The sequence below is a fragment of the Myotis nattereri genome (assembly GCF_964212035.1).
Source record: "Myotis nattereri genome assembly, chromosome: 2".
NCBI classification, from domain to species: Eukaryota; Metazoa; Chordata; class Mammalia; order Chiroptera; family Vespertilionidae; genus Myotis; species Myotis nattereri.
Window position 1 is genome coordinate 173,893,686 of NC_138076.1, and position 13,706 is coordinate 173,907,391.

Genomic DNA, 13,706 nt, shown 5'->3' on the forward strand with positions numbered 1-13,706 from the left:
ATAGCTCAAACTACTATCCCGTCATAGACCAGGCTAATATATGAAGAAATCAACTTATATCTTAAGTCACTCTATTTTTAACTCACTTATTACAGCAGCTTAGATTGTTCTCATATGTATAAACCTATAAATTCAATTAGAATTGAACATCAATGTCACAGCCTATCAAAAAGAGTAAAAGAAGAACCCAAAAGCTTGCTGTTAAGAGCCCAATATTGACACGAAACCTTACCGAAAACATAAACAGTAGATCAACTCATAGTTTCTATGTTATAAGCATTATTTATTGTATTCTTACAATGAAGTAAGCTGGAAAAGAAGTAAAAAGGGAGGATAAGAAATTAATTAGTAGATAGATATATACATAACATAGTCTTTATTTGAGGTATCTGGCATGTTCATGGTCTTGCCAAATATCATTTGGTCAATATAATCTTCTAATAACTGTTACCAGTAGGAGCCAACTCAGACATCACTTGACTTCAGAAGTATTCCTCTTTGTTCCCATGTGAAGCACTAGCCTATTTCCCTTTTGTAATTAGATAAATCACTGGAAAACACAGTTATTCTGTCCCCACCCCGTTTGATGTTATTTTATTTTGTTTTGTTTTGCTTGTTACAAGAAAAGCCTGACTGCAATCATCACTATGTCCCTTGTAGAAGCATTTCTTCCTTCAATGACTGGAAAAAAAGTATTGCCCCAGACAGGAACCAGGTCTGGTATATATTTCACAACCTCCTTCTGAGAAAAAAAAAATTGGCATTGCTAATACACTTGCTTAGGCAACACTGCATACTTGCCTGATGAACTTTAATGTCCTAAGCTCTGTTCTGGAAAACTAGTGACTCCTCACCCCAACATTTATTTGTCAGCTGAAAGTCAGTCAGAGGTCTAGCAATCACTAAGCAGAAAGCCTTTTCTTGATTATTTAACACCCTTCTTTCTATAAATGTCACTCCCAAGAGGTAAACCTTTCAATTGATCTGCTTAGGTTCTTTCCTTTGAACAACCTTGAAATAAAATTTTGTTAAGTAAGTCCACATAATTAAGTTGACATCATGGGTTGTTTTTTTAAAAACTGGCAGAGATATTTGTAAGGTGACATCGGTACTGTAGGTTGGAGCATCACTTTCATTTCCACTCCCTGGTTCCTCAACTTTTATAACTATATAAAAAAGTAGCATTTGCCATATTTCTCCTATCTTTAAGTCTTTTTGTGTGTTTGTTTTTGTGTCTCTGACATTGGCCTGCTTCTTACAATGATTGCAAGTCATAGTTCACTTGATAGTAGTTTTTCCTTTCCTTAATAGTACTTAAAATAATGGTGCTCCTTACAATCAAGGAGCATTAGAGCATGAATCACTGCTTAAAATCAGAGAATGCATTCTCCAAGAGAACCTCTTAACCTCACAAGGTACTGTCTTCCAGAAAGTGCTGTAACTGAGTCTTTACTCTGTGGTTTCATTATTCTCTAAGGATGTTTTCCTCAGGGCAACAGGAGACATAGTACAACCAGGAAGTTCCTCAGGCTTCAGCACATTTTTCCCCGTAGAAAACCAATTCATTGATGAGAAACATTATGAGGCATCCTGAAATTGTGAATGAGATATTCAGTAAGTCTATGGACAAGTGTCCATTGCAGGGAGAACACCCCCAGATGTTTTCTGGTGCCTCTGGGTTATGGCCACGTAACATGTGCAGCATTATTCTTTGTTTTGGCGAACAGGACACTTATCAGTACTCTTAGCCCGCTAGCCTTGGTGAAGGGAAGCCTGCACATACATGCCCCTGGCCACGGTGTCTGTGTTCTTCCCGAGCCCCTTAAGTAAGCACTGGACTGGTTGGGGAGAGAGGCTGACACAGACAGGCATGAACCTTATTGGTGTGCTTTTTTCAAGTTCTCACATTTGTGCTTTTATTAAATCTGTTGCTTTCTAGAACATTACAGATGTCACCATTATAGCAAGACAAATTTACCAATCTGCAGTTAACTGGTGCAGTTGCTGAGCATTTTTATAAAGGAAGAGAAATGCAAAATCCCTGAGTGTAGGAGAAAAATGAGATTCTGTTTCTCAGGTTTAGAAGCAGGCTAATGAAACAGGGGAGAAATAACTCTCTGCCAGTTGAAGAGCTGCTTCCGTAGGCACATCCTAGTAAATACAAACTATAGCTTATACTATAGTGTAGCTCTCATGATATTTTGAACACGTTGTCATACTCTGTTCCTGGGCTTCAAAGTTGGAGAGTTTGGGTCTTTTCTTTGCAAATCTCAAACATGTAGACTTTTCAGCATCAATATTTTTACTCTGAAATTAACAGTCTATTTCACAATTTATTTTAAAAATTTGACCACAGTAGTTTAAACCAATCATATGTAATCCTAAATACATACTACATACTCTAATGCAAACTGTTTTGTTTTTCTCAGCAAGTTACAAAATAGTTCAGGAGGTATGGTAGAGGCTGTGTTTCTGAGTGGTACTAAAAAATGCTACACAACTTGTTGATGCATAAGCTCTTGCTTCCAATTTGGTGACTCTGCTACTTTGTAATAATCAGATGCTGGAGGCAAAAACCAACAGTAGTTAACATATAAATGCGAGAAGTCCTGTGGAAGGCTAATGGACTTTGATATTCAGCAAGGACTGAAAATCAGCATTTCATTACCCTGCTGTTGGCTGAATGGCTGAAGGCAATCCCCTAACCTGATAATCCTTTTATTGTTTACCAAACCTTACCATTGATATGCCTGTTTGCTTTGCTAAAGGGCAAATGTGCATTCTAGTAAATAAAAGCTGATGGGTCAGGAGATTCAGGGAGCTTCTCCACTAGAGGGAAGTTATCCGCCTGGCTCCCCACTCCCCATGCCTTTTAAATTTATATTTCTTGTCTAGTGTATCCATTTGTGTGTCATCCCCTTCTCCAGAACTTGAACCCTAGCCACAAATGAATGCGGCATTCAGAATCAGCAATTATGACATTATTAGGATTTCTTTTACTATGATTTAGTGAAAACTTCTTTTATTAATTTTAATTCTGTGTCAGCAGATCCAAGTTTCTTTCATTGCATCAATAACTAATTATAAGGAGTTAAAAGCCAACACTTTTTTGTAGCATTTGGGGTAACGGAAAGGAAAAGAAGTCATGCAACATGCGGAAGGAAATTATAGCCAATAGGAAACACAAACAAGGAAGTAAGATGTCACAAAAGCTAGTTTATATTCCCCATTATAGTCATCACGGTCTCAGAAGACCCTTCAGGGAAGCCTTTTATCCACTTCTCAGAACAATTTATTTCTCTTTTTAAAATTTGCTTTACTTCTATTGCTTCTGTTTTTGCTGCATATCACTCCCAATAAACCCTTTATCTTTATTAGGTTGTCACTGCCCAGTGAAATGCATGCATTAAGTAAATGCCACCAAAAAAGTTACATGCAAAGTGATTTTTTTATATTCTGTAACTGAATCACTTAATGTTCCAAACTTTACAATCACTTTATGACATCTATTATATGGATTCTGTTAATAACACAAAAAAGTATATTTTCTATTTCAAAGTTTACAGGTATTTCTTTTTTTTTCTCATGTTGTTGTTTACTCTTCACCAGAGGATATTTTCTCCATTGATTTTTAGAGAGAGAGATAGGGAGGGAGAGAGACAGAGTGAGAGAAACATCAATGTGAAAAAGACATATGGATTGGTTGCCTCTGTGCAGGAGATCTGAACCTGCAACCAAGGTATGTGCCCTTGACCAGAATCAAACCCAGACCCTTTAGTACACAGGCCAATGCTCCAACCACTGAGCAAAACTGGCTAGGGCAGGAATTTTTTTTTCTTAATAACAAATGTTTTGATATATAATTCACATAGCATACAAGTCACTCTTTTAAAGTATAAAATTAATGATTTCAGTATACACATTGTCTATTAATGTAGCCAATTTATCCACCAAGCCTTGCCATCAGCAAGACACTTCATCCCAGACTAGAAGTGATAATTTCAGGAACTACATACCACGTGTTACCAGTGTCCCACATTCCAATGGTAACTGGTTTCTTTCCACCTTTAAACCAAAACTTGATCAGATATCCAAACCCAGATCTCCATCTGTGATAATCCACTGACTATAATCACTTTCTCCACACAGTGCTACAGGTACTATTATTCAGAATTCAGTCGCAGGAAACAATAATCTCTACACTTTAGGTATCTTAAGCATAAAGGAATAAAATAGCTAAAGGGAATTAGGTACTTATAAAAAGCACTTATCTCTTAGGGTCAGAAGAAAGTGAGGAGAAGGGGAGTCAGAATTTTATCTTCAATTTTGCCTCAATGATCACTTCTATTACAATTATGTTGATTTTTGCTGTAAAGAATAATCTTGATTCTTTGATTGGTTTTCTGCTCTTTATTCTCTACATCTATCATCTCGACCTAAATCAGGGGTGGGCAACCTTTTTGTGAGTGCGTACCAAAACCAGCAAAATCTCTGACTCAAAATTCTTCTGTGTTCCAACCCTAACTTTTTGAGAACATGTTATGCCTACTTGGTATCTCTTAAGGTGTACATATGTGAAGAACCTTGATGATATAATAAAATTCATTCGAGCGACAAAAACACAGTATATGATGATGAAAAATACATTTATTTTTAATGTATACATGTTACGTAAATTTATTTATTTATTTAAGATGCACCTACACTGAATTTATCTGAAAAATAAAAAAGTCGATATTAAGAAAAAAATTGTAAATGGAAGATTGTAAGAGAGGGTTTCGCGAGCCAGCAAAAGTTACTGGCATGCCATGTTTGGCATGGGTGCCAGGGGTTGCCCACCCCTGACTTAGACTGTTATTATTTTTTAGCTCCTTGTTTCTTTTGTATTCAGTGAGTGCTATTCAAGTTGACCCCCAATATTTTCTTGAGGGTCATTTTGGTACCTTAGCCCCCTGCAAAGTATAGGGTGTCCCCCCAAAAAAGTATGCACCTTTAACAGCAGATAGCTCAATTAATATTTCCTTATATTTTTTACAGACTTAACCCACTGGAATTAATAATTATTCAAAGTGTGTATACATTTTGGGGGGACACCCTGTATATTTTAATTCATTGATGAAAGTTTATTTTTGTTTGTTGCTTTTCATTTTTTTATACTTTAGTTCATTTCTAGAGGTCAACTTATTTAACTGTGGCCATGTTCCTTTTTGGTGTCAGAATGCCAAAATGTTGTCCTACTAATACATTTTCCAGAGTCTGTTTTTCTTTACTCTCCAGGGCCATGGTTTGCAAACTGCGGCTCACAAGCTACATGCGGCTCTTTGGCCCCTTGAGTGTGGCTCTTCCTAAGCCTTAGGAGTTACCCTAATTAAGTTAGTAACAATATACCTACCTATATAGTTTAAGTTTAAAAATTTGGCTCTCAAAAGAAATTTCAATAGTTGTACTGTTGATATTTGGCTCTGTTGACTAATGAGTTTGCTGACCACTGATCTAGACAAGTCTCAATTGGGCTGACTGGGCACTTCAAGTCTCTGCCACGTATCTGTTCCATGCCAGTAGGCTACCTCAGGAATGTCCTCATGGAGATGACAGAAACACAAGAAAGAGCAAGGCCTCTAGAGTTGTAGACTTAGAAGCACCATACTTGCACTTCTGCTTCATTCTATTACCCAAATCCAGGCACATGGTCAAGTCCAGAGACAGAGGCAGAGGACATTTCAAAGTTAAATGCCCAAGGGGGTGGTTGCAGAGAGGGTAAAAGATCATTCAACCCATCAGCAAGACCTATCAATTCTACCTTAGAAATACTTTCCACACCTGTCCAATACTCCTTCTATCTTATTGCTGCCACCACTTCAGTTCACCATGATCTCTCTTACCTATCACCACCTGACTGCTCTGTCCAAATCTTTCTTGTCCATTCCTTCTCAGACCATTCTCAATGCAGCAACGAGAATAAACTTAAAAAGAAAACCTGCTCTGACCACTCATTTAATTAAGTCTGCCAAATGGTTTCGTAGTGTTCACAGGATAAAGGTGAAAATCCTGACTAAGGCCTGAATTGTTTTCAATTTTCAATTGAGGAGTTATTTTAAAGCAAATAGGTGAACCTGGTGAAAAGGAGAAAGAGAGTGAATAGTGGGTGTGGGAAACAGAGGCTTTGTAATGACTTCCATGTGAGGACAGCCTGGGACCCCTTTCTCCAACCTCATCTCCTTCCATCCTTTCTTTCACATTATGGTTGGAACACATCATAATTCCCCAACTTGCACACTATTCCAAGCCTCTAGGGTCTTACTTGGACTGCTCTGTGTCCAAGTAGAGTTCTTTATCCCTCCTTTTGGTATGGATTGAAAACCCTCTGCCTTTCCACTTTCCTTCTTCCAGGGAAAAAGATGAGAGGAGAAGAGCCGTGATTGGTTTGGCTCAGCGAAGAGAGCATCAGCCTGCGGACTGAAGGGTCCCAGGTTGAGAGAGAGAGAGAGAGAGAGAGAGAGAGAGAGAGAGAGAGAGAGAGAGAATGAGGGAGAGGATGAGGGAGAGGATGAGGGAGAGGATGAGGGAGAAAATTGAAATTTCAAAAGAAATTTCAATCGTTGTACTGTTGATATTTGGCTCTGTTGACTAATGAGTTTGCCAACCACTGCTCCAGGGTAATGCTTGCTTCCCTAGTGCTGCAGCATTTTCTCAGAAATCCATATTGAGGATCTTTTTTTCTATTACACTTTTCAACAGTAAATGAGGCCAAAGATATAGACTCTCATTTGGGTGCCAGGAATAGAATACATGGATCATTTTTTGTTAAAAACATCATCATCCCCTGGAATATTATAACACATTCTCAGAAGGTAAACTACATGCCCAATATTATGTGTCTATTACATCCAGGGAATTTTCAGAACCACAAAAGTCCGATGTGCAAAAATTGAATTTTCTCTTGATTTCTCAATAACTGAACTAAACTTAGCCTTCAAGCCTCCATTTTGTTTTTACTGAAGACAGAAATCTTAATCTTGATAGTTCTCATGAATCTCAGTCTGTACTGCATTTAAACAGAATTGTAATTCTGTTAATTCAAGAATATTTGCTCCCTCTTTCTCTTCCCTTCTTCTCAGGGGAGGAAGTACTTAACATACGATTAAGGCTGTAAAGAAAAGCTGATATATATTCATGGCCATTTTCTTCCCTAGTTAGCCTTCATCAAGATATATAATCCATATTGGCCTTTAATTGTTAACATGCTTCTTTCTGTCACCTGCTGCTGGTATCCATGGTACTGCCTTTTTCCCAAATTGCCAGGACAATATATTCTTCATCCCAACCCCAAGGCATATTCAACGCCACCTGCACCTTCTCAGCCTTCCTCTGTATCATTTAAGGACACGGAAGTCACTCAGATGCTCATCCACATTGGTTCTCGGCTCATGAGAAGGGTAGGAAAGGGGTAATAGTTTCTCTCTTCCTAGCCCTGCCCTGCATTCATTCTCACTCTATTATGACTAGGGTGCTCTGCATGAACATTCCCCTCCTAAAAATCTAAATAAGAGGTAGGGCACAGGATATCCCTGCTATCCAATTATCAAACCTACTTAAAGGTTTATAGCAAGCCCAACCCAGACTTTGGCCTTGAGATGGGAAAATGCAAGATCCCTTTCCCAGATTCCCAGGGAACAATCTTGCTCTCCTTTCTCAAATTTCAATTTCTTCCCCAAAGAACAGAAAGGGCTTTTATTTTCTCTATCTTCTATGACATAAAAGGGGAAGATGTGTATAATGGAGAGAATCGGGAAATGACTCCTTATCTACTCACCTTCTAATCCAACATTACATTTTTCTTCCTTCAAGCTTTGTCTCAAGATGGTCAAAGCTCCTATTTTTATTATTATATAGTTACTTTAAATGATCAAATCATTTTTCTTTTTCTTATATTTTGAGATCATTCTTTCTGGTGTGTTGTTTCTTACGAATTCATTCAAAAATTAATTTTTCCCTTGAATTTTTAGTGCCCTTCTTTTTCAGAGGCAATTGAAAAGCATTTAAGACAATAAAAACCAGTTGTTTCAATGGATAAGTGGATAAATGGATAAATAGATATACAATGTTAGTGTAAAAAATTTTAGACTAATACCCGAATATTCCTCTCATAGGTTTTTTTTATGAGGTGGAATATTCTTCGGCAGCCTGCCTGCTATTCTAATATGAATTCATGTAGTATATGCAATTAAAATCTCCTCCTGGATTCCTTAAGACTCCTGTCTACTCCAACCTAACCTGTACCACTTTATTTGAGGGCGGGTGGAAAAGGTTGAAAAATCAGCCTTCTGACCACTTCAAAATCAAGATGAGCAAAGGAATGATTTTCTTTCTTTTTTTTGTTTGTTTACCCTAGTTAATAAAGAACCGGAGTCATTAATGAAAAGATAGACAGTCGGGGGGAAATGAAAGATCATGCAACTTTTGTTCAGATGGGTGGGTTTATTTCCTTTCCTTTAAGAAAATGGCAACCACTAAAGTTCCTGGAAATAGATGATCTGTTAGGCAGTAGTAGATTTCATGATGGTGTAATCTGAGTCTTCTCAGGATTCTGAATAGGAAGTGTGGGTCTGAGGAGCCTGCATTAGACACTGCTTATCATTTTTAACTCTAGAAAATTTTAATAGCAATCTTATTAAAGGTAATTTGTTTCTTGATAAAATTAAAATTCTGGTAACAAACAATAATGCCGACAGTCTGAAATAACCCTGCTGAAGTAAGCTTGTTTTTGGCAGGACTGGGGGCCGCAGGGGGCGGTGGGGGGGGAGGGACGTGGAGGTTGACTCCAATGGTTCCTTTTGTGCTCTCTAAATGTTAATCATCTCACCCTGTCTCTGCACCTGGAAGTAAAAGAATTCGGCATTTTGTGAGGGAGAATGCTTGCCATGACCCAGTTCTCATCCCCCACTGCATCACTTTCTCTCCTCTGAAAGCACTGATTGAGTTCAAAAAGAACGCTGCAGAGAGATCCTCTGCGATGTGAAGAGAATTAGAATTGGACCCAGAGGTACAAGTGTAACTGGTGCTAAAAATAGCTCACACTTTAGAAAGTTGATTAACACAAAGGGAAAAAAATTATTAAAATATACTATTAGAATCTCTGCAGCTCAGAGACTCTATTTTAATGGTTAAGGTATTATGTATGCAAAATGCAGAAGGCTGTAAACCTTACTAGGAACAGGAAAATAAAAAGAGGGAGCCACAAATAATTCCTTTCAGAAGCAGCCACAGAAAGAGTTTGACAGGAACAGGAAGTATTATTACTGCAGATGTCCCAGTCCATTATTATAACCCACTCATTATCATAAAAAAATGGCCCAGCCAGCATGGCTCAGTGGTTGAGCTTCGACCTATGAAGCAGTTGATCATAGTTCGATTCCCAGTCAGGGCACATGCCTGGGTTGCAGGTTTCATCCCCAATGTGTAGGAGGAGTCAATCAATGATTCTCTCTCATCATTGATGTTTCTCTCCCTCCCCCCCTTCCTCTATGAAGTTATATATATAACTTCTATTTCTTTGGAATCCCAGAAATTCTTTTGGATATGAACTTTTAAAACTCCATATCCTAGATTTTAAGTATCATTATATGAGCTCTTATTATATACTTCTAGACCACATTAAAACAGAGTATCAATATAATTCTAAGTATCAATTGGTAATAGAATCTATTCACCTCTAGATAACACAGCCATCTATCCAGCTACTCAATGTAGTAACTTTAAAGCCTCCTTGACTCCTTGTTATCTATTGCTCCTGGCAGTCAATCACCAAGTCCTGTCCATTCTGCCTCTTACATCACACTCAAATCACTCCACTTGCCTCCTTCCCCATAGATACAGCCCTAGCTCAGACTAACAAAATCTCTTGCCTAGACTATTACAATAACCTCACTATGGTTTCCCAAAACTATTGTGTTCTTGTCCATTTGTTCTCCACATTGCAGTTAGAATCTTAGATCAAAAATACATCTGATCATTTTATTCCTCTTCTTAAAAGCTTTTATGATTTTTTTCCCCCCTATGGTCTAAAGTCCAGTGTCCTCAATAGGCTTCCAGGAACCTTCACAAATCACACCCTGCTTAACTGTTCACCTGATAGTTGTTCTTTCCTTTATCCTCTCTGCCCTAGCAAGCTGGACTTATGGTCTTCTTAAACAAACTAGAGGCCCATTGCACGAAATTAGTGCAAGAATAGGCCTTCCTACCCCCGGCTGCTGGCACCGGCTTCCCTCTGGAACCCAGGCCCCAGGATTCCCTCAGCAGCAGAGACCCGGGCTTCCCTTGCAGCCTTGGCTTTGTCTAGAAGGACGTCCAGTCTAATTAGCATATTACACTTTTATTATTATACACTAGAGGCCCGCTGCATGAAATTCATGCAAGGGGCTCAGCCCTCGCAGCCTTGGCTTCATCTGGAAGGTCATCTGGATGGTCATCCAGAAGGATGTCCGGATGGTTGTTCTGCTGTTTGGGCTAATTAGCATATTAGCTCTTTATTATATAGGATAAACAGCATCTTCTAACAAAGGGGTTTTGCATATGTTTTTTCCTCTGCCTGGAATGCTTGTCTCTTTGTCTAGCTAACTTCTATTAATTCTTAGATTCATTTCCTAAGAAAGCCTCTACTAATATGTAAAAAGACATGTTTTCCCAAATGTCTTCATAGCCTTTATCATACTATTAATTGTTCACATAATGTCTCCTTACTCTGATAGAATCTATGACAGCAGTGACATGATCAATCTATTTTTGGCACTCAGTATAGTGCATGCCTAATGAAATAATAATTATTTACTAGATGAGGGTCTTTTTGCCTGAAGGAGTGTGAAAGGAAGAAAAGCTTTACGAAGGAGTTATATTCGAGATAGATCATGACAGATAAGTAGGACTTGTCAGGTAAAAAGAGCTGGTGGATTATTCCCAGAGCTGAGACTAGCATGAACAAAGGTAGTGACATGAATAAAGTATTTGGGGAATGGTGAGTTCTTGTGAATAGAATAGATGATAGAGAGGAAAATGTTTATAGATACTATTGGTAAAGCTAATTCAGGTTTAGGATGGTAAAAGGTTTTTATGGCACCCTACATAATTCAATTCTAACAGGGAAGCAAAATGATCACAATTATGAATTAAAAAAAACACACAAAAACAGATGGGTAAGTCCATTACTATTGAGAGCACCTGATACAATAACACATACCTTTTCTTATTTTTTTAGTCAAATTGGTGTTCTGATTCTACAAAGTGGCAGTGTTTGAAATAAACAGATATAAATACCAAATTGAAAATCCATGAATGCTTTAAATATATCTGGAAAACACTAGTATTTTTATATCCTTCAATGGGACACAGTTAATAGGTAGCCATGCAAGAAGAAACAACTCTTTGCTGCCATCTGATGGCTGCCCATTTTGCCGCCAGGTCATCTTTTCTGGTCCCACTTCCAAGCCCCTGTGAAGACAGCAGGCCAGCTTAACCAATTAACAGTCTTTTGAGGACCCAAGAGAACTTGCTCCATCTGGCATGAGGCTTCTCTGACCTTCATAGTTCTTGCTTGAAGTGGTCAGTACTTTAACGCCCCTTCTTAATAACTTAGCAGGTGGCATCACAGTAAGATTAATTAATGTAAGAGATGCAGCAGACTCCTTTGAGGCAAGGCAAAGCCAACAAGAAATCCTGAAGAGACTTCTGTTCCTGAATGCTGTCAACCCAGAACTCCTTGGAAACTGCCCCTAACCAGAGAAACCTCTTGTGATGGATCTTCTCCAATGGTTCCCTTGTATAAACAAACTAGTCTTTTTGACCATTGATCAATTCATTTATTTAATAAGTGGTTGAGATACTTTACAAGAAAGAAGTCATGGAGCTTACATTGTAGTTAGGAAAATAGAAAAAAAAAAAAGAAAAGAAAACAGACAAATTAACAATTACAAAATGTAAAAATAGTTTTGAAGGGAAAAGGGGTTTTCTTCAGACAAGCACCTACACGAGGAAAGGTGCTCAGGGAAAACTTCATGAGGATATAGCATTGAAGTTTAGACCTGAAGAGAATGTAGAAATTTGGGATAAGTGCGTTATAGATATAGGGAATAGTATGTGTAAAAGCATGAGATAAGACACATCTTGGAACATTGAGTACATAGGGGATGTTAGGCTATGTGGTAGAATGAGGAGAATAGTGAAAGATAAAGCTAGGCCTATATAGGATGTGTAGGCCACTAAAAGAATTATGGATTTCATTTTGAATTCAATGAAAAAAAAAAAAACATTGGGAAGCTGTAATCAATAAAATAACATCATGCAGTTTATATTTTAATTGTACTCACTGCTGGCTAACATTGTATCTTCTATACTAATAAAAGGGTAATATGCTAATTAGACCGATGTCTTCCAGACGTCCTTCCTGACAAAGCCGGGGCTTGCCTGGCCTGCAAACTGCCCCTGGCCTCTCGCCCAGGCCACCCTGCCTCCCAGTGGGGGTCCCCCAACCCGATTGGGGACATGGCCAGCCTGCAAACCACCCCACGGCCCCTCATCCAGGCCATCACCACCCCCCATCGGGCCCTTCACCTTGATGGGGCATGGCTGGCCTGCAAACCTGCAGTAGCCCTTTGCCCAGGACAGCCCCGCCCCCCAGCAGGGACCCTGACTCTGATCACGGGTGCCTGGCCTCTTGCCCAGGCCAACCCCACCTCCAAGCGGGGACCCCCTCCCCGATCAGGGGTGTGGCCAGCTTGCAAACTGCCCCTGGCCCCTGCCCTGGAAGCCTTGCCCCCCAGTGGGCTCACCCCACCCCAATCCGGGACCCCCTTCAGGGTAGGCCAGCTGGCCCCTACCCATGTACCAGGTCTCTATCCTATATAATAAAAGGGTAATATGCAAATTGACCCTAATGCAGAACAACCAGAACAACCGCTGGACCAGTCACTATGAGGTGCACCGACCACCTCTTGGTCCCTTTCCCTGGCTGGCAGACTCCTATCACCCGATGGTGAACAGGGAACTGGGGGTAGGTGGCAGCAGGGGGGGTGGGGGGCAGCTGGGGAAGATGGCCCCAATCGCAGGCCAGGCCTAGGGACCATACACATGCACAAATTTCGTGTGCTGGGCCTCTAGTTTATTATAAGAGGACAGGCATGAGAGTGAGAAAACTAGGAGGTAAATACTGTAATCTAGAGAATAAGCGATAGCATCCTGTACTTTGTGATGGCAATGGGCTTTCTGGGAAATGAGTACATTCAAGAAATCTTTTGGTAATAAAATAAGTTGGACTTACCCAGGTGAGTAAAGAAAAAGGAAGATGTTTTGACATTAGCAATTGGTAAGAGAGTGATGTTGCCATTGACGGAAATGAAGATGAATAGAGAAGAAAAAGGAGCTGCGGGAAAATGCAAGATTTCTGTTTTGGAGAGGATAACTTTTAGACATCCTAGTGGAGATACCATGTGGCCAGTTTATGAGATTTCTGCTCAGAAGGAAGATCTGAACTTGAAATATAAATTCAGAAGTGACCACTATAAAGATGTTATATTAATCCATGATAATTAAAGATGTCATCTAGGAAATATAGACAGCAAAAGAAGATAAGACAAAACAGGTCTATAGGAATCATATCCTGATATATGGCTTTAACACTTGGTTTTCTCTCAGCCCACTAATTGTGACCATTCAGT